Consider the following 25,658-nt stretch of genomic DNA (forward strand, 5'->3'; position numbering starts at 1 on the left):
GTATCAAATATACCTTCAAGCCCTAAATCAATCCCAAGAGCACATTCGCCGCTAAAATAAGATCTTCATGTCTTGAAAATACTGATATAAACAGAGTATCAATTGCTTCAATCAAACTCATGCCCACATATATTATATCAGCTGAAATCGTATTCCTTATGTCACCATCAAAACAAAATACTCATTAAACCAGAACGATCTTTTGCAACAAAAAAATGTTTTCTTTTATTCTCGGTGTATTTTCGTCAACCGTTTCTCCAGGTTCAAAAACAGAAAAAGGTATACCCTCTTCTCCACCTGGTATAAAATTAGAATAACCAACTCTAAAAGCTTGCAAAATAGAAAGCATCATGCTTCTCATGACCTTCACTCGTTTAACATTAAAGGCCCAATTAGGAATATATTTATCTTGGTTTTTTTAAAAATCTGAAGTTGTTACATAACAGTTTAGAAATATTTCTATTAAATTTCTAAAACTATAATATAACCAAAATCGGGGAAACCACCATGCCCTAAATACTTGGTACATATTTTTTTACCAATTCTAAATTTACTAACCCATCCGCACCAGGCTCCTCAGCTGTCTCCTCTTTTACTCCCCACTCGATCTCTGTCTCCCTTGTAATGTTAAAAAACTTTTTTTCAAGCTGAATATTTTTAACGCAAACACATTTTGTCCCTTCTTCATTTTTGATTTCGTTTTTAAGTTTAAATGTCTGCGGATTTTTAGTCAAGTGAAATGTGCGGGTCTCCATTTTAATATTATACACTCTTTATAAACTTTTCTCGGGCGTTTTCCCAGTGCTTATCCGAAACTTGAACTAGATCTTTCACTTGAGACTCGGTTTCCCCGGTTGTCTCTTGAAACATACGGCGATTAAAGCCTTCAACGGTTTACCTCTGGAGATCTTACCGTTTAAAACCTGGTTTAACTTATATTCTATTTCGCCCGCTTCCCCATTTTTAAAACAAATGATGTACTTCTGCAACGTTCTTTTCGATTTTGGTGGCGGCGGTTTCCTCCAAACGTGATGCTTGTAGTATCGATCTCCCATATCTGCAGGGGTGTAAGAAGTAAGCAAATCAAACCCAAAAGTTAGACCGCAATGTTTACAAGCGTATCTTTCATCTATTTCAAGTATTTGGTGGTTACAAGCGGGTATCGGTTTACTTTGTTTGAGATCCCGCTATGTGTACTTCCTTTAGATTCAGCAAGTGACAAAGCTCCGCATCAGTCATCTTTTATATATAGTGCATTTATTTAAGGTAAAAAATTAACCTGGGATTTCTACTTTAATTAAATGTTCGACATCAGCGTCGGATTTAATAATTAATCCAATTTTGTATAAGTCCGCGTCGAGTTTAGTCGATGAATCGGGCAGTGGCTCGTTCTCTCGCGCGTGCCTCAGCTTTTTATGCTTGCCGTCTACGAGCACCACGTGATCCATTCCTTCCAACTCGACACATATTACGCAGCAGGTGCAATAGGTACAACCAAAATACTCGATACAATGGGCACACTCGTAACAGTCCTCGCAACTGTCTAAGGCATTTGAATTTCGGCAGTCGTATGAATTAAAACAAGCCACGCAATTTTTACATCTACCGCAATCGTCGCTGGTGGAGCAGTCCTTACATCTGACCCAATCGTTACATTGGTGACAATTGTGGCATTCTTTACAATCGGTACATTTGCGTAAACTTTTGGAATTTAAACAACGAAAGCAATCGTACGAATCTATCAAGTTGATCGGATTTCTCGTGTCTTTGCAAAAATAACAATTCACGTTTATAGTTTTATCTACCATTTATTTTTATGTATTTTTATTATTGTTTGTCTAAATAGTTTTATCTACCATTTATTTTTATGTATTTTTTATTATTGTTTATTTATTTTTTATCATTTTTTATGACGGGCCAGCGACGGGAAGTCCCTTTTTTGTTTGTGAGTGATTGCTGGTGCGATCGGTGCTGGTCACGAGTTGTTTACACAAAAGTGCGCCGGGGTCAAAAGCTCAAGGTCAGTGAAGTGGGAATCCCCGGCGCTAGTCACGAGTTGTTTACAGGAAAAGTGCGCCGGGGTCAAAAGGTGAGTGGGAATACCCGGTGAGTGTGGTGGGTGAAAGGGGGTTTTGGCTCAGAATGTATATATTCGCCCGGCACCTCAGAGCCAGATTTTTGGGTCGATGAGGTACCGGGGGAAATCTGGAATTCCAGATTTTTAGGGGATTCCCCCGATTTTTTAGTCGATGTACTACCCAGGGGTTTTTGCTGAAAACGGTGAAAAGGGGTGTTTGGTCCAGAATCGGCTATTTCCTACTACTATCAGGATTTGCAATACTGAATGGTTACTTTTTAAAAGAGCAATTCACAATTGATTGGATTTTCTAGTCTTTGTATAATTCAAATTACTCAACAATTACCCAAAGAGTTGTCATCAATGGTCAGCTCATCTAGAGACTTCCCCTGCTGTGTTGGTAGGATACCCTTCTCCAATGCAATGAACAGCTTTGAAAGCTTTGCCACCCGCAATACTGTATCAGGTATCTGGTAATAGTCTCTGTGTACTCGAAGGTCGTTGCCCATGTATCTTGTATAGCGCGCTATGCATTTTTTGTTTGCATGTTGGTCTATGATAGTAAGAAGTTAACAATACAACATTCACGTAACTCTGTATGCAGCTGTAGTTGGAATTAACATCAGTCATGTCAGTGTTGCGTCGAGCTGCAAGTTCACAGCTGGAGATATCTGGCGAGTTGTATGCCTAGGTGATATATATTTATGGGAGGGATTTAGAGGGTTGAGGGGTTGGAGGACGTAATAATCAAGCCTGTTGAACCAGTTTATCATGTCATTATTAGAGTGGGCTAGGCCGGCAATGCAGCAAGAATAGGGCTAACGTTAGACCGACCTCTGAAATTTACGTTAGGCTTAGGGCCTACAGGAGAATTCAGTCATGGCAGTGGGCAGTACTTCTTCCAATATGAGACTGCTTTAGCATGTTTAATATCAGCCATAATCTTGGGCTTCTGACCTGAAACATTTCTAACAGGTTTCGCAGAGTCTGTATTTGTGAATAGCCTAGCAACAGTGCACAAAGTGTATTATCAACGTTGAGTTGATGGGTTACTACAGCATGATGCAACAGTATAACTACAACAATGTATAAACAAACCACTAGCGGGCTTAGGCCCACTCACAAACTGGTCATCGAATGGCCAAGCCTTTTTCTTTTTATTTGTAGACAAGAACTTGAGAAGGTCAAAAGTCCTCAAACTAAAGCATACAATGGAAATGTAGCAATATATACAACATTTGATAGGCCTACTGGAATAATCATTCCCAGTTCCAAATTGCTGCCCTCTAGAAAATTTTACCATTGTTCTCTTGTTAATAAAAATGTAAAAACTTTCATCTCTGTGTCTCTTATAAAACTTACTCTTAAGTGCATCTTTTGATGTTGATCCACCACAAAAAACAAAAAGAAATTTGCAAAATCATACAAGTACTATCAACCAAATTAACTTTCAATTGAAAAGGTTTCACTTTAATATATAAGAAGATGAAAATGTGGATTAAAAACGAAACAAAAAACCCAGTATTCCGAGTTTAAGAATTAAAACTATGAGCGTAAGTAAAAAACTTGCATTGTTGAATCGAATTCCTTTCAATTGGATTTGTAATAGTTAAAACATTCATAAGTCCATTTCTGCTTCCTTTTTCATTTAAATTTTTGGATAACAAGTAAGTGATAACAGACAATAATGAATATGAATGAAATCTTGCATTCCATAAGTATCTGCTGTTCATAATCTTGTAGCTTTACTTTAAAAGACCAACATTCAACGCAAAATTGAGAAATTGAGAACAACTTATCAAATTTCTTTTTCAGCATTTAACCTTCTCACCCCATATTTGTAAATAAATGCAAAAAGTTGTCTCAACCTGAAAAGCAGTCGGTTATTCTCTTACCTCCTTTCGAATTAATTTCTTTCTTTTTTTACAATGCATGTAATTCCTAAAAAGCCTCTTTAAATCTTAAAAGCAGAGTGATATTACCCTTCATTACACCATATTCTGCACAAAGCTTATTATGCTGATCTTCGAGAATGTTAATTGTGCAAACTATTTCTAAATGATTTTATTGAGGCATTTTAATAACGGTCAAATAAATTTACTTTATCAATTTATTTTTACAGGTGCAATGAAGGGAGCCATGGCAATAAGACGCCAAACGGTAATTTAATTCAATCCTAATGGGAAATAGCAATATTTATGCATACAGACACCGCAAAAAATCTCAGACACAACAGAACAGTGCAACAAATCACAAGAAAGTTGAAGATTGCTGTATATTGTCCAGTCCTTAGTAAAACTTCATCACAGCAGGGGTTCCCCTGACGTACTTGGGTTGCTACAATTCTAGTGCCCACAGCAAAAGCGAGTGTCTCTGATACAGTCTAATATGGAATCTATATATATGTTGTAACAGTTTATTTTCTCTCAATTGGCCCCCCTAAAATAAATCAAATTTGAATCGCTTTTTTTTACCAGTCTGAACAATTTGAAACTGATCTGTTCCACAATATCTAAGTTATTTTGCCAGTCTTTCCTTTCACCTTTCTAAACTTGAGGTCTGAGGTGGTAAAAGGCATCAGAAAAGTCTGATTTATTCACTAAAATCACAAAAGATTCAAAGAATCAACTAGACGATGGGCGGAAAAAATATATAAAAATGTATAATAAATCAGTTGATGACGTCATCATGACGTCATGCTTCGCAGCACATCTTTGCTATAGGGTCTTTGCCTTAGGCAAATTTGATAAAGATCCAAGCTTGCAAAGGGACTAAAGTAGTATGCGTAAGAACCGTACACAAAACAAATCGGATTTTGGGAGAACAGGGAGAAGAAAAAATATAGGTTCTATTTCTGTTTGCAACAGAACATAGGGCTTTTTTGCACATTACGTAGATATCAACAACACGAACAATACGCAAGATTTCAAACTGATCAGGCATTTAGTGTTAAAGTTAAAGCAGCTTAAAGAATGCCCCTTTAATGTCACATGACTGGTCATCTGATGAAGTAATTGGCACATCATGTCCGGTTTCATCTATAACACTTCCCTCTGTAGATACATGCAAAGTTTCAGCCCAATCAGACATATAATGTAGTTTAGGAGAAATACTGGTTTAAAAGACTGCCCCTTCAATGTCACGTGACTGGTCACGTGATGACGTAATCACAACGTTACTAATTTGGCAGGATCTTTGAGTATTAGTGCTAGGCATCACTTTGATACGGATGGACGGTCACTGGCCGAAGGGCTGTTTGAAATCCGTGTACAAAGTCTATGAAGGAATATAAAGATTCAAAATTCAACAATAAATCACAAGATGACGTCATCGTGACGTCATAAATTTGGTCGAGTCTTTGCCCAAGCACCTGTGCATGGTATAACTCTGGGATGGATTGAAGCCCACTGGGCAAAGAAAATACACCTTCAATCTATGCACAAAGTCTATGGAGAAAATTAAATATTCACAATTACTAATAATAATAAATCAAATAATGACGTTGCCATGACGTCATTACTTGTGAAAAATATTTTGTCATTGGGTCTTTGGTGGGTGTAAGTTTGATGAAAATTGAAGATAGCTAAGTGCCCAAAATTGTGCCTCAAAAACGTGTACAAAGTCAGTGGGCCAAAACAAATATTTAAACATCTACGATAAATCAGTTGATGACGTCATCATAACGTCATGCTTCGGGACACATCTCTGATATAAGGTCTTTGCCTTAGGCAACTATGATAAAGATTCAAGCTTGCAAAGGGACTAAAGTGCCTGTCTATACGCGCCTTGGTTACAGGCAAATAGCAGACACGATGCTCTGTCGGAAGGCTTGTTTACATCAAATTCTTTAGTCTTCTAACAACTGTCACGGTGGTTTATGCAAATAAATTCTGTGTGCAAACACAATGGGTGTTTTGAGAAATATTCAAAATTTAATAACAAATCATATGAACAAGTAATAACAACGTAACTTCTCAGATGTGATATTGAAAAAGGGTTGTATAGGCTGTATGAATTTTATGCTTATTTGATCTTGGTTAGTATTTAAAGCAATAAAAACCCATTGATATCAATGCATACATTGTAATGTGCATTTTGATAACGTAATCATGAAGGCACAACATTGCACAAGTTACCCACACATCTATACTACCTACCTAAGGTCTTGCTGAAGGAATTTTAAAAAAAACTTGTATCGTTCAGGATTTTTAAAAGAAATTCAAAATCTTGAAAATTAAAAAGTCATAAAAAATAAGGCGATAACGTCATCATGATGTCATCTCAATTTTCATCTATAACACACCCCATTCTAGTCGTGTACCAAGTTTCGACCCAATCGAACCCACTGTTCTGTATATATATACATGTAGGGCTTTCAAATATGCAACTTTGTGATGACGTCACATGACCCATGATGACGTCATCATGACTTGACTCGTCGGGACACATCTATGCAGGAGGGACTTTGCCTATGCAAACTTTGAACGAAGTGCAATACAGTTTACTGGCAAAAGTGGCGTGCAGAATAACCCTGTGCTAGGTAAATGGACTTTTGGTCAAAAAGGAAGACGACGACGGCGGCGGAAAAAAATCTGAACAAAAAGAAAGGCTTTTCGACCATTGTCCACAACATTGCGGAAAAGCCAAAAAATCTGGATAAAAACAATGCCTTTTTCGCTTAGTTTCGAAAAAGCCAAATATTCATAAATACAGTCTCCCGATTCATCTTGACAATGTATTAACATTTGGTAATTAGTTGAGTCAAAATACTGGTTTTACCCACAACTACTTGCAAAGGATGTGGCACACTAAGAAGAAGAATAATTGCCAAAGATTTATTTCTGCTGCACTGTTGTCAGTTTTACCCCCTAAACAATATACTAAAAGTCCTAAAAAATTACAGCATTGGCAAGTGCGGCGCAAGCATTAGTCGCACCAATTCTCCTGAGCGGTCTTAAATGATCGTTGATGCTGACCAAGTACATATTCATTTCCTTATTTATGAATTGGGCATATTTGTTTGTTTGGTCTTAAACTGCGTGTACATGTAAATGGCTCAGGAGAATGAATGAATGCACTCACCTGTGGCTTGGATTTAATTTGCGCCCATCCTCTTACACTTATTTTTAAAGCTGAGCACATATTTATTCAATATTGCTCGGCTATCAAGAAATGAAAATTGAAATGGTTCCCAGAGCCTATTCAATGAAACACCTTGCAAGAAATATTTTTTGGGGGAGGGGAGGGGTAGTGTCCATGAATTTCCAGGAAAATAAATAAAAAGTAGTTTTTCTCTTTCAAGGGTCACAGAGAAACGAGCTAAGGGATACCCATGATGAGGCCATGAAATGGTTGCGAAAAGGAACGGACCCTGATTGGTTAACAGGGAGATTCATCAATGACTACATTGGTAATAATTTGACAGGATTCCCGTCATTTCCACTTTTTGAAAGTCTGGCATTGTTATCTGACATCCAACTTACCTGACATGAATGACAAACCCGCCTACGGTCAGAAAAATTGAATGGACGGATCTAAGATGCAAAAAGGAATAGGACCAGTATCAGTAACAAAAAAGGATTCTCTATCCAACTAGTACATATATTTGCCATGGATTTTTATTGTCCCTGAAAAATTCTTGACTGTATAGGGCATAATCTTTGTTGGAATATTAACCCTTTTTGCCTGGGTATATTCCTAATCCTCCAATTTCGCACTTATGCTCAGTCCTCCAAAATACTCCAGCTGTTCCTGCTGTTGTACTGAAAGGGTGCAAATGGCATTCTGGAGCAAGGCAATTTCGCCATTTATCCTCAATTCTTTGAAATCCTCCACTCCAGAATAATTAAACTGAATATAACTTTCTTTCGGCATGTCTTAACAACTCATTTCGGGGTTCAGTTTCAGGTTTTTTTAAGGCATGAGTTGAGTTTCATTTTAGGGTATCAAAGCAAATACTGTCTGTTGGATGATGAGCGTGTAAAACCAAATAAACTCCTGATCCAGCAATTTCAGCATGTTTTTATGGAGTAAGATAAAACAAAAGGTTACCTTTTTCCACCATGATACCGTAGGTGAAGGCCTTTTTGCAACAAAGGATATTGATCCCGGGGACCTCATTGTTGAATACAGAGGGGTTCTCAAGCCAGAGGAAGACTGCAAAGATATTGAAAATGATGTCTATGTGTACTACTTCCAACACAAAGGGACAAAATTATGGCGAGTTGAAATTTGAATTGATTGAAATTTGAATCCGGATGAAAGGATGCCGTTTTTCAAACCCAATTTTTTAACCCACCGTCTATATTTTGTATAGACTTGGTACATACTTACATAAAAAATAAACTGCACCACAAATGTCTTCAGGCGCTGTGAAACAATCTTAATAAAATGTAAGCTTAGTACTTTTTGAGGGTTGGATGACCGTCCTAGCTGCAACAGTGCATATTTTTTCTTACACGGCCAATGGATGGGGATGTTAGTAAAATTTCCCAATTCCCAAAGTCAGTTCATTCAAGACTAATATTTATCCTGACAACCTGCATGTACCGGTACTTCATTCCTGCCATAAGAAAAATTTTACCTACAAATCACCTACGTAACTGGAAATGTCTACACCACTACATTTGCAAGTACCAGGTATATGTATCTCCTTAATCAGAACCCATTCGTGATAAACCAACTTGCTTGCAACTGCTAACCCATGCACACTCTTTACAATTATTCACCAAGAAGCCCCTGTAAATGGCAACAACACACAATTTTTTAATTTTGACTCCAATGATTCCTTGCATAGGAAAGCTGTGTCATATCTTCCATCTTTCTGCACAGTGTTGATGCATCAGAAACCCCAGCGATGGGGGAACTTATGAATGACGAGTGGCGAATGCATGTGCTGTAAGAAACTGCCTGATGATGACAATGCGCTAGCGGGCGCGGGCCACGTTATTTGGGGGCAGCCAGGGAAAGTCGCGTGCTTCAAGTTTTACCTTGGCTGTGTGAGCGCAGAGCACCCAGCAGAATGCTGATCAACAACAATTAGCTTCAGTTGGGGGGGGGAGTTACGTTCATCATCCAGAACATCAAATTTTCCCAGCATTTGGAAGTTTAAAGGGGTCGTACAGGATTTTCAATTGCATCAAATTATCCCACCTTTTGGAAGTTTAAAGGGGGCGTACAGGATTTTTAATTGCAGTAATTTTTCGAAATTAGCAAATTTTTGTGGTTTTTATTCATTGTAAGTACAAATCCATTGTTTTATTTCATATTTTGGTATCAGTCTCGAGAAAAAATCAAGAGAAAAGCTGATCTTTTAAAGCTTACGGAGCTGCTTGTGTAAATTTGCATGCAGAAATCCATGGACCACAGGACGTTTTCACAGCATCTGCACACGCAGCAGAGATCGGGATTTGAAGTCAGACAAGAAACATGACCTCATTTTCTGTTATTTCAGGATCAAACCCGACAAATTTACCTTGAAATTTCGTTCCCTTCTTTTAAAAATACAATGTCGTGGCGTGGATTCGAAATATGAACAACGCGTGATCCTGTAGTATAGCAACCGCGATTGCGACTCACTCAGTGTCACGCCACCGCGACACGCTCCAACCAAAGTGCCGCGTGCGCTGCACATGCACTCGCCTCCGTCCGATGCACGGTCAAATGACAGCCCGCATGCTGTACTCCACACGCTGTAGTTGCATGTCAAAACACCATTCCAATCAGTAAATGTGACAAATACTCGTGTATTGTGGGCGTAAATGTCCCTTGTGTAGGACCTTTGTACCAATGTCCTGCAGCCATCAAGGAAATAGTAACAGTTGGTGGCTACCTCAGCAAAATTGATGGTCACGTGGCACAAGGTACATTAATTTTTTTTCATGCATATCAAAGTCTTGCGCAGTTACACATTCAAATTACAACAGTCAACTGGTACAATGAAGACCTTTTATGGTCATTTTTTATTTTCATTCATGAGGAATGATGAAAGATGAATGGGCTCCCTCTTTTAATCACCGAGGGGCACTCCATTTAATGACAGAGGAATGACATACATGTATAACGTGATTTTTTTCCTGATATTTTAACATCAAAAAGTGCATATCGAATAGGACTACCCAGACCAATCACCAGTAAGTTTTAGAATAAATGGGCCGAGCGGCAAGTTGATTTTACAAACTTACATATATAAAGAATAATCCTTGTACTTGCAGGAGTAGTAGGCATTGGACAGTTCTGGAGCACACGCCCTTTCCTACCCCTTTCACCAATCACACTCACCAGGGATTTCCACTCACCTTTTGACCCCGGCGCACTTTTCCTGTAAACAACTCGTGACTAGCGCCGGGGATTTCCACTTCACTGACCTTGAACTTTTGACCCCGGCTGTAAACAACTCGTGACTGGCAATCACTCACAAACAAGTCTCGACTTGCCCATTATAAAATAAAAAAGCGAAAAAAACAATAATAAAAATACATAAAAATTAATGGTAGATAAAACTACAAACGTGAATTGTTATTTTTGCAAAGACACAAGAGATTCGATCGACTTGATAGATTCGTACGATTTCTTTCGTTGTTTAAATTCCAAAAGTTTACGCAAATGCGCCGATTGTAAAGAATGCCACAATTGTCATGAATGCCAAGACTGCGTCACATGTAAGGACTGCTCCACCAGCGACGATTGTGGTAGATGTATAAATTGTGTGGCTTGTTTTAATTCATACGACTGCAGAAATTCAAATGCCTTGGACAGTTGCGAGGATTGTTACGAGTGCGCCCATTGTATCGAATGTTTTGGTTGTACCTATTGCACCTGCTGCGTAAATTGTGTCGAGTTGGAAGGAATGGATCACGTGGTGCTCGTAGACGGCAAGCATAAAAAGCTGAGGCACGCACGAGAGAACGAGCCACTGCCCGATTCATCGACTAAACTCGACGTGGACTTATACAAAATTGGATTAATTATTGAATACGACGCTGACGTCCAACATTTAATTAAAGTAGAAATCCTGCCCGAATAAAAATGAGAAAAAATTTAAAAAAACTATATATAAAATATATATCGTCTTAAATGACCACGAGCGTCTAAATGCCGGCAACAAAAACCCAAAAATTACCTATGGTCCCTTTGATCCTAAATAATTAGTCATTTTAAGACCTACAAAGTGTTCTTCTAAGATCGCTTATCACCACGATGGACAAAACAAACAACTGTTGATTAGGCTCGAAGACCCTTGTTACGGGGTCAGCCCAGTTTACAAATATGGCACTAAGGAACCTACTGGTCAAGATCAAATTTGTTATCAGATATCTCCCGAGACCGAATCGTTGCTATTACGTATAAATGACGAAGTTTATAATTATTTTAAAAACCTAGAGGTGCTAGAAAATCTACCCGCGAGTACGCGTAACTCTTTTAAAGTGTCTCAAAAACTAGACGACATACCCGATAGGATCAGTTGCTTAGTTAGACCGGCTTTTACCGATAAAAGTAGGATGTATGTTAAGATCGACTATGATGCCTCTTTGGTGGATAAGTTATTTAAAGAAATCGATCGCGCTCTTTTTGCAAATAAAAAATGCCACGCGGTCTCTTTGATCTCTCTTAAAGATATTTATTTTGGTGCCCACGGTTCACTTTCTTGCGGAGCGAGTGTCAGATACCGAGTAACGGCGGCTATGCTCACGGTTAAAGAAAAACCATGCTTTTGGGAAGCATTTCGTCGCATTTTTCCCATACCGGCGAAACTGGATTTGGTCGAAATTTAGATTATGGTGCTTTTCGTGTTTTGGGGGGTTCAATCTGTTAGTGTGCAGAGTCTTGAAGCGTATCTTTGAGTATTTCTTGAGATATTTACTCTTCAGAGGTACGAAACTGCTTAAGAAGAACGTTTCCGTATTTGCTATACCGTCGAATCCATATTCGTCACTACGAAAAAAACTCTCTGCACTGGCCACACATCTTACCGTAGTGACGTACGCGTGGTGACCACACGCATTTGCCTGTGTTGTTCCACGATAGACATGGGCAGTGTACCAGCCTTGCGCATATTGCAAAGGCCATTCATCGTAAGAAAATGCCGCATCAAAAAAGGTAAAATTCTCATTGAATCACTTGTTTGAGAGTGAGTTTTATCTCAAAATTTTGGGTAGCTGAGTTGGGTCACTAATTCTTTGTCTGTAGATCATTCCAATTGCATGTTTTAATGCTCGAGCCTTTATTTATGCACGACTTTCATGACAGCTTCCTCGAAGCCAGTGCCTAAACATGAAGGTAGGCCTAGCCTATAGTAGCAGTACGCATAAGCCAACGTAAACACACTCAACACGAAATATGGCGGTCGTGTATGGGAAAGATTACATGTGTGGCAACAAGCCCCTATTTTAACATTAAAACTTAAAACTACTGGAAGTACGGGCACTGGAAAGTGGGTTGTATGTATCTTGACGAACAAATGGTGAATAAGGCCCCCAATTAGGCAAATTTATATTACTATAGGTTGCATACCATGGGATTGCACGTAGGGTATTGTAACAATCACTAGTATTCACATGTACATAAACGTTAGGCCCTACAATTACATGCAGCCTCTGGAGAGTGGGTTAATGTTTCTTGACAAACACTTGGGGATTTGTTAAATCAATACGGCTGCCTGTCATGGTTGTACTCGAGTTTGCTTGAACATGTCTACAAAAGTGGCTTGAGGATTTGCTACTGGCTCATTTAAGGCATGTTGTTTCATCTAATACATGTAATTTTTTAGAGGAGAACCACTGTAGATTGTTTGTGTTTCAATGCTGATACTTGGCTTTCGCCGATATGAGGAAAAAAACTTATGATATACTCTTATTCAATGTTCTCATCCTCAGAATAACCACGCCAGGACCTGATACAGATGTTCTCGTCAAGTGGGAAGATGGGACAAAAAATATTGTAAAAGTGAAAGACATCAGGTCTAACACCTCCCACCCTCTAAGCAAAGGCACCAGCATACTCATGTGGTGGGCAGCGGAGACAGGAACAGTTGTTGATTACGGACCTGGAAGTCAAAACGTAAAAAGTGACAGTGATGATGAAGATGATGTTCCACTTTCCAAACTTGTCCACTCTGTCCCAGAGCCAGCATCACCAACGCAAGTAGGCCTACATATAAATCAGTGTGAGACATTTTTTTGCAATGAAGAGGTGTGGGCAGCATGTACTTCTTGTCTTTGCTTGTTGTGCTTCAAGCATTTTGAAGAGAGCTCACCCTGTCATCTTCATAACCAATTTGCTCTTCCAAGCCAAGTGTCCATCCCAAATCCGACTGAAACTGAGTTGAATCAGGAGGCTACCGTTGAAAAGTCATTTGACGAACATCTGGACTATGTCATCCATAACCTGGATGATATACCACTCAATCGGCTTTTGAACACGGCAACAGAGTCATCTGTGAGTGAAGAAGTGCCTGAAGTATCAGAACATGAGGAAGTTTGTACAAGTGACGAGCTGATTGTCACCCCTGGGGAGCATCCTGAACCTGTGCCTGAATCAAGTGCTTGCTGGGTGAATGAGAAAGAAACCTCCATGACTGTTGAACTAATAGCCACACCTGAGGAGCATCCTGTACCCATACCTGAATCAAGTGCATGTGAAGCTGAACCCCACAGTACAAACACTCAGACTGCACACCCACAACCAGAAGATTATGTTGTTGAAGGTAGTCAACCAGAAGAAGCGGTTCCAGACAAAACAGTGAAGAAACTGTCAAAACACAAGACTGCAAAAAAGCGCCGGAATCTTGGTCTGCAGTACACAAGTATGACGTCAGACAAAGACATTCCAGCACGTCGGGGACTTAAACCATCATGTAAAGGTGATTACTGCAATCTAATGGGTTTTCACTGCAAGTATTTTACTGCAACTCGTCGTAACAAAATTCAGGATGCATACTTTGACACAGGGGAATTACACAAGCAAAGGACATTTATAGTGAGTCATGTTAAGCATTCTTACCCTCAGAAACCTAGTGGGAGTTGAAAAAAGAGAACACTTGGATATTTTCTTCCTGATGAGAAGGGAACTCGCCAAAGGGTGTGTCGGTTGTTGTTTCTAAATACCCTTGCCATAAGCGAGCGCCAGGTTAGAACATCTCTCCGTAAGATGAATGCAGAAGGGGTACTAGAATGTGAGAAACGTGGAGGAATGTCTAAATGCAGACAAAAGAAAAATGAATCACTTGGAGAGTCTGTTAGAGCACACATTATGAGATTCCCTCGAACTGAGTCACATTATTGTCGAAAAAATAGCCATTGCCAGTATTTGGCAGCAGATCTAACTCTTCAGAAAATGTACCAGATGTATAAAGCTGAAAACGACAACCCAGTTTCATTCAGCCTGTATTACAGCGTATTTAATTCAATGGATATTAAATTCCATCGTTCCAAAAAGGACATGTGCACTCTCTGTGATACATATCATAAAGCAAACACCCAAGAAAAGGAACAGCTTCACGAAAAATATGAAGCTCATTCTCAAGAAAAGACCGAGGTAAGAGAACTGAAGTCGGAACTTAAGGCGAAATCTTTGACAAACAAAAAGCTGAGAGTTGCTACATTTGACATGCAACAAGTCATTTATTTGCCATCATGTTATAATTCTGAGCTGTTTTATAAGAGACGTTTATCGTGTTATAATTTTACCGTTTATGTTCTTGACAGCAGAGAGTGCACGTGTTATCTTTGGCACGGGGGGTTGCATCCAGAGGTTCCAATGAAATATAGTCATATTTGTATGACTTTCTTGTGAAAGCTGACAAAGATGGTATGGAAGAAATAGCTATCTTCTCAGATGGGTGTGCAGGACAAAATAAGAACACGTCGGTTGCTTCAATGCTGCTAACTTTTGTGAATAATGCAAAACATGTCAAGCAGATTACCCTGCATTATTTTGAAACATCGCATGGGCAAAGTGAGGGTGATTCAGCCCATAGTGCAATAGAAAGAGCTTTGAAACGAGCAGGTAATATCTTCTTGCCATCCCAGTTAGCCACCGTTATGAGTCTAGCAAGAAAAACACCGTTTCCTTATAAAATTGTTCAAGTCAATCCTCAGGATATTCTACACTGGAAAGAGCATGCAGAAAAACTGGGGATACTAAGAGTTCGTCAGACAGAAGAAGGTGAGCCTGTGAGAGCTGGTTGAAACTCAAACTAATTAGAGTGCAGCACAATAAGCCACATACACTTTTGCTTAAAATGTCCCACCTTGAAAAAGAGTTTGGCACCTTGAGTCTTTCAAACCAAAGACGAAGCCTAGGGGTGCTAGCAACACAAGTACCCCGTGGAGCATATGCCACAGGTCCTCCAAGGATATCAAGTGCAAAGTACAATGATCTGATGAGTCTGTGCTCAGGTCAGTGCCCGGTAATAAGGCATTCAGAACATCAGCGATTTTACCAGGATCTGCCACACCATTAAATAATTTCTACCAATGTTCGTTGCCAGTGTAAATAATCACCAATGTTGCAAAATTCCCCGACTCGTTAATTACCAGCTTAAATGTCTTCTCCACAGTTCTTTTAGGTATTTTATTTCATGTGGAATGTCCAATTTTCTAAAAGAAATATAAATTGATATGTTTTGTCACTTCTTTTTACATTTCGAATGAAATTATTCCATTTTTCAGCATGTATTTTCCACAACTACTTAAAATTTGCTGCATGTCATTACTGCTAAATGTTTAAGTAATTTAAGGCTTTCTCCTAATTGTGCTGACTTGTGAGTAGTGGCCTCCAAAACATTAAATGTGCATTGGAATTTTGTGAATTATTCATAATTTTATTGTAATGAATTGATGTTGAGGCAATAATGAATTGAAACTCGATGAAACCTGACACTAAATAAAGTGATTTAGAGTCTGCATACATCTTTTCCTTTGTCGTCATATTTCCAAATGTTTTCATAAGCCTGGTTTGTTTTATCAAGTATATATCATAATTGTTGGAACTAAAAGAATTTTGTGAATCTCATCCAACGAATTTTGTTTATTTTTGTGTTCATCGTGTATCTATTCGTCATTATGTGATTAAGCACACGATTTTTGTCATACTGACGAATAAGCCTCACGCAGCAGCGAATCATGCTCGCGGTCACGATTATTTTTTTTCATACTGGCGAATGATTTTAAACAGCTGAAATGAAAAAAACAAAACTGCATAAAATCCACCAAATACAAGATGCCAAACTTTGACATATACCAACCGCATATGTGTCTTTGTTTTTGTGTCTCTTTAAAAATAGAAGTCTCTGTTGATCAGACAAAAACGGCCTAGCTTTAAACGCAATTTACTCGAAACGCGTTGTGTTTCACTTTCGCCGGTATGGAAAAAACCGACGAAATCAGTTATCAGAAACTGGCTAAAAAAGCAGGCCGTTTGGCAAATATACTTACCCGCACCACATGACGTACCCAGACCTACAATGTTGCGATCAAAATCGGTCGAACCTAATAACGCGCATCAAATGGACGTTTTGTATTTACCCTGGGACCGCGTTAAAAGAAAAACGTTTAAGTACGCTTTGACCGTGGTAGACGTGGGTTCCCGGTATAAAGAGGCGGAACCGTTGACCAGTAAAACCGCCGAGCAAGTGAGCGAGGCAATAAAAAAATTTACGAGCGATCACCTCTAACCTGGCCCAAATTCGTAATGGTAGACTCGGGATCTGAATTCAAAGGTGACTTCAAACGGCTAATGACAAAAAATAAAGTACAAATTCAAGTGGGTGAACCTGGGGTACACAGATCTCAAGGAATCGTGGAAAGGTTTAATTGCACTTTAGCCGAAAGGTTATTTGGCCACCAATACGCTCAAGAAATGTTAAATGTAGGTGTGCGTAACGTGGAATGGGCACAACGTTTGCCTCAGGTCGTGAAATCGTTAAACGAGGAAAAAACGTAGGCGACCGGAGGGAGCAACGAGCGAAGCGAGTATTACCGAGCCAAACACCCAGTGCACCTGTAAGAACTACCCAAAGAGAACTTCCTCCAGACGCGGTCGTTAGGTACCTCTATTACCCGGGCGAGCAAGAGGGCGGCACCGTGAGAAGGGCAACGGGTCCGATATGGTCCGTGGACGTCTACCAAATTGAAAAGCGAACTAGTCAATTTAAACGAGTGAAAGGCAAGAGGGTCAAAACGGGCCCGACTTTATACTATTTATTAAATAAATTTATCTAAATAGTTGTTGTTTATTGCAATAATGCGTTTTGTCAAATAGGCAGCTTGTATACATCTCGTGGGTTAAGCTTTTCTCAGTTACTACTTTGGAAACCCCTTTCGGGTAGTTAAGATTGAATACATTTTCGGTCTGATACAAACGGCTTTTAAAATTGTTTTGCCACCAACTTCGTCTTTCATTTTGCCTATAACTTTTTTATTTTTGACGCTGTAAAGCGGATGATTGGGCGGGTAATTACTAAAGTCAAATAAATGGCGCTTTTCGTTTAGGTAACCAGTTAAATCGTGTGAGCTTCGCTCGATTTGAAAAATCGAAAAGTTGATTTTAGTTCGTTGTAATAGAAATCGTACATTAACTTTTTTAGATATCGAGAATACTTACACCGCAATAGATTGGCTTATTTAATTTTGTTTTGGTTCGGTACATCTCCACAAACGAAAGAGAACAGTCCCCAAATGGCACCGTCGATTTATAACTTGGTTTATAAGTTAATTTTTTGTATTTGTCGGCGTCTTGTTCTTCCCTCAATAAATGACCGTCAATTCTATATCTTACATTTTCCATCGTCTTGCCAAAGACCGAATTGTTCATCAATTTGAAAAAGTCTTTCTCAAAATGATTTTTTGCTTTCTTGCGCAATTTTGTGTTTTTGTCAATATAGCTCTTCATCCACGGCTTTTGACGAAATTTCAATACCCGATGAACTTCTTTGATCCACAACCCTAGTTTGAGATATTTTAGCAATGTACGATAATGACACACATATTTTCGTTTGGTGTTGAGAGTGGCCACTAGTTTGTCTACCGAGGTCGTACTCGCTTCACCATTACCAATTAAATCCTGTTGGTAACTCGAAAACCATTCGTTCGGCACCGACATATTTTCGGGTGCAAGTGGAAAGTCATTATGTTTGTCATGGTGACGTTCCGGGTAATCTAAAGAGATCTCAAACATGTAACCGTAGTCGTCAGTTAGTCGTAACTCTTGGATGTAAGAGTAATTAAATTTTGCTAAGTCTGTTTCCCAGGTAAATTCCCCTACAGGCAAATATTTGCTCATCTCCCAGCCGTATAAATTATTTGCGACTAGGTATATGATCTGTGACTCTGGCTTATTTGGGTCGTAATCGGGTAGTTCTGGACTATTAGCCTTTGCATATCGCTTTGCGCCCATACTCGAAATACCATCTCTTTTTGCCCTTTCAAAGAACAAGTGCTTGTCAATGTCTGTCAGTAGTTCCAATGGGATGTCAGAGTGTTTTAAGAGGGCATCCCACGATAGGCCTGGCGCCGTATAATAGTTGGCTGGGTCAAGGCCGTAGTTCTTCTTGCATACCTTCCGGAAATTTTCAAAATAATACACCCGCGAACAATAGCACATCCGTTTCCACGTATAGGTCGTGGTAGTCGCCTAGGTTTTGGCAATTAAATTTTTCCCATACTGTCTCCGCACGAGCGTATTCTTGCTCGGTTATCCCTCCCTGCTTGAGAGAGCTATAGAAAGCGTCTACGTGTGGGAGCTGTCTCTCTTGAAACCGATCAAAGGAGTCTATATACTCATAGGGGTAAACCCCCTTTTCCAAGAGTAAATGACTATTATTTGTAAACCTTTTACAAAGCAAGTTAAAATCATCGGGCGAACAATTTTTAACCAACCAATCTAAGGATGCCGCCATAAAATGAAAGGAGTCCAAAAATCTGAGCTGGCCAAAAGAAAACGAAATGTAATTTTCAGTATTTTTAGCGATCAACTTGATTGATTTCCCGTAAAATTCGTGAGCGCCTTGCATGATTAAATGCGCATCGTATTTCTCCAAGTTGTGTAAGATCACCGGAATAGGTGTTTGATCAACCACTTTTATTAACTTGAGATTACAACTAGCGTGCACTGGGCCTCGGTACTTCCCCGTCACGTGACAATGATCCCTAACCTTTCTAAAATTGTTGATGGGCTTTTCGCAATCTAAACATTTCCATTCTTTGAACTCTTTATCTTTGCCTTCAACTTTAACTATACGACAAAACTTGATTTTTTCTTCTTTTGTCTCTGGTGTTTTTGGAATATCACACTGGCATTGAGATTCATCCGCTTTCGCTCGATCTATCAACTTTTCGCAGATCCAACATCTATTACATTTTTCGTAATTTTTTTGTAATTGATCGTTCCAAATCAACGGCTCTTTGTTTTTAAACGTTTCGTTTATAGTCTCTGTTTCTTGAGAAAGTGACCCTACAAAATTACCAGCCGCGTCTTGACCTCTATATAAGTCTTTTGGCTAGTGCAAACTCCATTGCATCTGACGACAGCGTATGAGTATCCGCAAGGCTTGTGAATCTGTGTTTTGACCGTGTTTGTGTCAGCCGGCGGTAATTTTTCTAAAACAGACTCAAAATCGGCGTAAATGACAAAAGGCGCGTCTTGCTTATTTTTGTAATTTTTGAACTTGAGTATATTCTCGCCTTCGACTGGCATTTCGACTTTACACGTGGGAACGTTTAAACCTTGACAATCTTCTATGTGGCTGGCTAACTTTTCTTCCGTTAGGAAAGGCGACATGCACTTGAAACATGCACTTGTTTTTGGCCGTTGTGATGATCGATATCACCCGTCAACCGAGAAAAGTTTTTTATCCAACAGTAGTGATTGTCTTCATCTCGGGTAAAGTAAAGTAAATTGATCGGTTCCTCCGTGCGCTTGCTTTTGTGGAGAATGTAAATACCGTCTTTTTTGGTGTAACCAAATACATTGATCGCCAACTTATTTTGCGATTCGATACGTGGGATTTGTGAAATCGGTGTTGGAAAGCTTTTGTTTGTAAAATTTAAACCGTCTGATACTGAGCGGTAAGTCGAAGGTCTCTCGTCATGTATTTTATATTTTGGATTTGTTCCCAACTGTCTTTTAACGTCGTCTGAATATAATTTTAAAGCTGCTCTCAACGCCCATCGGATACATTCTTGATCTTTATTTTGGACGTTTATGATTTTTTTTTGTCTAACAGTTCCTTAGGCAACGGAATGTAAGAAGAACCCACTGGATTATATTTAACCACGTTGATGTAAAAAGCGACAACTTTGTCAAAGATCCAACCCGAGCCTTTTTGCGTATGAGCCTCCACCTGTTCGATTTGTTCTTCGCGTTGCTTAGCACGTGCATTTTTAAAACCAGGTTTATTTGTTACTACGTCTTGATCACTCTGAAAGGGAAATGTGCCGTAGTCAATCGTTTCGTCAAGTTTTTCCAATCTAAACTGCACTTTAAGATATGTTTGTCATTTGTAACTCCCGATTTCTTTGAGTTCAGCTAACGCTGTTTTCTCTATCAACTGCTTGTAAAAATAAAAAAAAATGTATTAAATCGTCTTCATAGAAGCGAGGAATCAACTCCCAATTACGAAAATTATCTTTAAAACGCCTTATACGTTTAATGTCTACTTCCTCGAGTTCTTTAGGTTGTGTATAAGCTTTAATCGCATTGATAAAGTCCTGTTTGACGTATCTGTCTTTGTTTGCATAAGGAATATTATATTTTTGTACCGTTTTCAACAGCTGCCGATATGACTGACTCGGGAGGTACCTCAATTGTTTTTCATCTGCTCGTATAGCGTTTATTAGTTCAAATCGTGTATGATGTTTATTTTTAGGTGCCGGTAATGGGATGTTATACCGCTTGGCAAAATCTTCTAAAAATGCCTTCTTAAATCGATTGAAATTCGTTAGTAGAGGTAGGTATTGCTGGTTGCTCATATCTCTATTTTTATATAGGTTTCTAAATTTTTTTCCATTTTTATTCGGGCGGGATTTCTGTCACGAGTTGTTTACAGCGAGCGTAGCGAGCGGCACCGGGGTCAAAAGTTGAGTGGAAATCCCCAGCGCTAGTCACGGGTTGTTTAGACAGCGAGCAAGCGAGCGGTGCCGGGGTCAAAAGGTAAGCGGAAATTCCCGTTTTTTGGGTCGATGTATTACCCAAGGGTGTTGAGCAAAAACGGGGGTTCACGTCATTCCAGGATTTTCCCATTTTTTCCTACAAAAAATGTTTCGACGATTTTTTGGGTCGATGTACTACCCAAGGGTTTTGAGCAAAAACCGGGCAAAAAGGGGCGTGTGGTCCAGAACTCTCAGTTTCCTACTACTAGACAATTGCAGGTATTCTGAGTTCTCTTGAAAAATGTATTACATTGACCAAGTTGTATTTTTCTTTGAGCAAGTTATGAAATAAATGGTACCATATCATGAAATGAGGGATTTTACTCCAAGTCGTGCAGCACATAAAGACATTAATACCGTATGTCATGGGACTTTAGAAAGAGAAATTGTTATCTTGTAATGATGTCAATGTTCCCTAAATTTTGTAAGTGATAAACGTTCCTATAAATGGATATATGTTTTTTTTTTCTGTGGGAAAAAGTCATAGGTAGTTTTGATGTGACACATTGCATGCCACCAAATAATACATTGATATAGTTGAAATATATCGTTACGATAATTGTATTACAAATTATATTACATTCTGTATTAGCCAATGAGAGACAGATTATAATGGTCCTGGAGGGGCAGAAATTCTACAGAGAACAGCACGTCCACTGGCTATAGTGAAGAAAGTGGACGCCAACACTGCGAGGAGTCTAAATTAGGAAGAGCATTGCCATATGGTATCAGTTTCCCTCTGTGAAGCTTGTAAAAGAGGTTGGAATTTCGAGATGGCCCTTCACAGTTTTGAGAAGGTTGTCAACTGGTACGTTTAAGCCCTTTTTCATGGTGTGGTTTTGCTGAGGTTACCATGGTTTTGTTTATGGCACTTTCATGTTATTTTCGAATTCCCCACAGAGCTAATAAGCAGGGTCCAATGTTTTAACATGTCCTCCTAATAATAGGGTCATGGTTGGGGTCATTTTGATGGTGTGTTCATGATGCGGATCTCGTTAAGTCTTTGTGAATTGTGCCAGTTGGGGGAGGTTAGTAAGTTAGTACTTGGCAAGGAATGCTGGACAATGAAGGGACACCGGAAAACAGGGCTGGGAGGTGACTGGTGGTGGTTATAATGATCAATCAGTCATGAGCATGGAGCATTAAATTGCCCCATGAAATCCTCAAGAAATAAACACCCTGAAAATAAATTATTCAATCGAAACCATTATACATGCCATTCTTAAGACACAAAAAGGTGAATTAAGCATCGCTTGCAATATGCGTCACGTATTCAAACTGTAATCCTGACTCAGCTATTCCACGGTTACAGACCCACAACATAATGCAATGTTATACAATTTATACACGAAGCAGGGTGCCTACGTGGTGTATCCACAACGCAATAAAACAATGGCCCATGACGCCTTTGCTAAAGAGCAAAACCATGGATAATGCAGGAAGGTGAAATGGGATGCCACATTGAATAAGGTTTTAGGGAGGTCGGTGGTTAATATGAATCTACCTGCTCTTAGGCATGGAGGAGATATTGATGATGAAGCTAGGATGGTGTACATAAGGGAAAATAGTGGCAAGCACAAAAACCTTGAAGTCTCTACCCGTGTACTTTTTAAAAATAAGATACAGTTTACCTTGGGGCAAGTCCTGATGGCCTTGTTTCTCGCCTCTGCTGTGGAAAGAGAGTTTTGGAAATTAAATATCCACTTAATCAATCTCATCAAAGAGAAAGGAAGTATTAAATTGAAAAGAAATAGTGCTTATTACACCTAGGTACACGTGGAGATGGCTGTTACAGCAAGAAGTTGGTGCCGTTTTTTTGTTTATACCCACAAAGGTTTAGTAACTGTCAAGGTGCAATATGAGGCTGGCCACTTTGCTGATGTGTACAGATCTTATCGTTTTGAGAAAGACACTGTCTGAGCAAGCACGCACCGTCAATCAGCTTTTGTTATTCGTTTTTACGTATGTGTATTTGAGACAAACAATTATTATCCTGGTTGTTCTATTGACCTGTTGTATTCGATGATTCAGAGGTTGTTCACTATAGACGAATTTTGTATCCCGGACAGCAGCTATGATTCTTATGATCAGGATAAACTTACAATTTCCATAACACAGATATGAAATTGGAGCATTTTAATTCTGGTACCCTACATATATGTCCCTTTATTACGAATTCCACAAAATTATACCACCGCAGGGGGCAAGTAAAAGAGGAAAAGGGGTTGCACTTTATGTACAAATAGACCTGGTTTATAAAGTTTGCAATGACTTACTGATTATAATTGAGATATCAAAGTACGTTTTATTGAATTGATCATTACAGGTAAAGCAAATGTTATAATAGGATTTGTCTACAACCCCCCCTGTGCGCCGAGTAACGGAAATTGTCAATACAATTTTGTCGCTCATATCTAATAAAACAAGGTTCTACATCACGGGTAATCTTTATGTTAACGTTATGGAACACAATCTATGAATACCCTTTAGTTTCACCCTTAGACCTATTGACAAACCGACAAAACTTGCTGTTTAATCAGCAACACTCATAGACAATATTTTAACCAATGATCTTGCAAATAATTCCTCATGACTGATGATACTGATCATCCTCCAGTGTTCCTAGTTACAAATAACTTCAAAGAAATATCTATATGTACAATCGGCAGAGAATGTGAAAACGTACTTTTAACGTCAGTTATATCCAAACTTTTATTAGTGATTTAAAGACAATTAACTGGGATTATATTACACTAATCAGTGATATACTGTATGCATGATTCCTTTTCAGTACAAGTTCAACGACTATATGACAGAAAATTTCCACTGCAAGATGTTATAATAATAAAATCCCCGTGGTTATCTGATGCCATTTACAATTCTATTGGGTGTAAAAACTATCTACATGTATACAGATAATTCTTAGGGATCCCAACCGAGATCAACAAACCTACGTACTCCTGTATAAAAAAATTGAATTATGAAATAAAATCTGCGAAGAAAAAATATCTTTACTCTAAATTCACTGGATATGATGACCTAAATTCTTTATCAAACAGTCATTAGCGAAGATTCTTGCATATATGTTGAATAAGTGTTTGACAGCGTGAGTATATGCTGATAACACCGATCTACGAAACGGGATCCACCCACAACATGGCTCACTGCATGCCAGTATCAATTCTGTGTAGCCTATGAGTAAATTATTTGAAAGACTTACTTGCCAGAGATTAATATATTTCATCAATAATCACAAGATTCTTTCTGAGCCAAAAATTGGATTTAAAGTAAAACATTCTTCAGAACTAGCGGTATATTATGGTATTAATAAAATGTATAGGGGGATTGATCAAAATTTCTCCATAGGGGTATTTCTGGATTTATCTAAATATTTTAAAACGGGATATTTTAATCAGTAAATTTGAGTATTATGGTGTGCAAGAAACAGCACTGGATCTTTTGGTAACAGACAACAATATGATTTGTATAAATTCTACCAAATAAGTCATTACCTGTGGAGTATGGGTCTGTGCCGGGCCCTCTACTCTTTATTCTCTGTAAACCTCAGATTGTATGACATTCTGTTCACTTGCCGATAATACTACCTTGTACACTAATGTAAATAAAGCTAGTCAAAACCTTAATTTGGAATTTACAAAGATCCGTAAATGGCTCTTTGCTAACAATTTATGTATTAATGCCCTAAAATCACACACAAATACAAGTATTATTGAATAATAGGATGTTAAGTAAAGTAAAAATTGGAAAAAAATGGGAAGTACTAATTGGGGGGGTATTACTATTGATAAAAGTTACCGTAAATATATTGATGAACCAGGGAAAAACTCAAGATTATTGGTATCATGAATCGTCTAAGATATATATATTTTCCGGGAAATATTTCATTAACATTGCATAATTCTGTCATATCACCATATTTAAATTGTTCCATGTTAACTTGGGGCTGCACAACACGCAACCTTAACAATTTACTCACTTTACATAACGGGCGGGTCCGTATCACTTGGAATGCTGGTCATCGAGATTTATTCTGCTCCTTTCCAAAATTACACTTACTGCAACGCGACAGAGGAACGTTTGAGTACTCGCAGGCTAACGCAGAGGGCGCGCAAGGTGCTCCCCGAAGCTGGAAGAAGCCGGACCGCCCAGGATACGCTGATTGGCTACTGGTGCTACTACTGCGAGCTGTAATTACCTGTACAACGTCCGCAAAGCAGGCACAAAAAAGTGCACACACACACAAACACATAGTATACACGTATGTCCATGCGTGCCATTCAGTTTTTACGCATGCGCAGCAAGGTGTTTAAATACCACGCTCGTAGTAAACATGTCTCGACGCGTCATCAAGAGGGGTCTCTTTTATCCACTGACATCGTCTGTTCTGATACCGTCATGATGAATATATTAAT

The 25,658-nt window shown here is 38.9% G+C and overlaps 1 long non-coding RNA gene across 2 annotated transcripts; it reads right to left on the reverse strand.

Annotated features, from left to right (window-relative positions):
• Positions 1-200: 200 nt before the first annotated feature.
• LOC147797818 (uncharacterized) lies at positions 201-25,441 on the reverse strand. Of its 2 annotated transcripts, XR_015426781.1 has the most exons (5): positions 25,223-25,441; positions 22,857-22,894; positions 8,129-8,233; positions 7,561-7,611; positions 201-1,057 (listed from the first exon to the last, which is right to left on the reverse strand). It is a non-coding gene; the product is annotated as an uncharacterized LOC147797818 (long non-coding RNA). The 2 variants fall into 2 exon arrangements; XR_015426780.1 differs by lacking the exons at positions 22,857-22,894; positions 25,223-25,441 and having other exon boundaries at positions 8,129-9,450.
• Positions 25,442-25,658: the final 217 nt, after the last annotated feature.

Source organism: Acanthaster planci, linkage group LG10 (genome assembly GCF_054643075.1).
Source record: "Acanthaster planci isolate LZ-2023a linkage group LG10, COTS_SCS, whole genome shotgun sequence".
Taxonomy (NCBI): domain Eukaryota; kingdom Metazoa; phylum Echinodermata; class Asteroidea; order Valvatida; family Acanthasteridae; genus Acanthaster; species Acanthaster planci.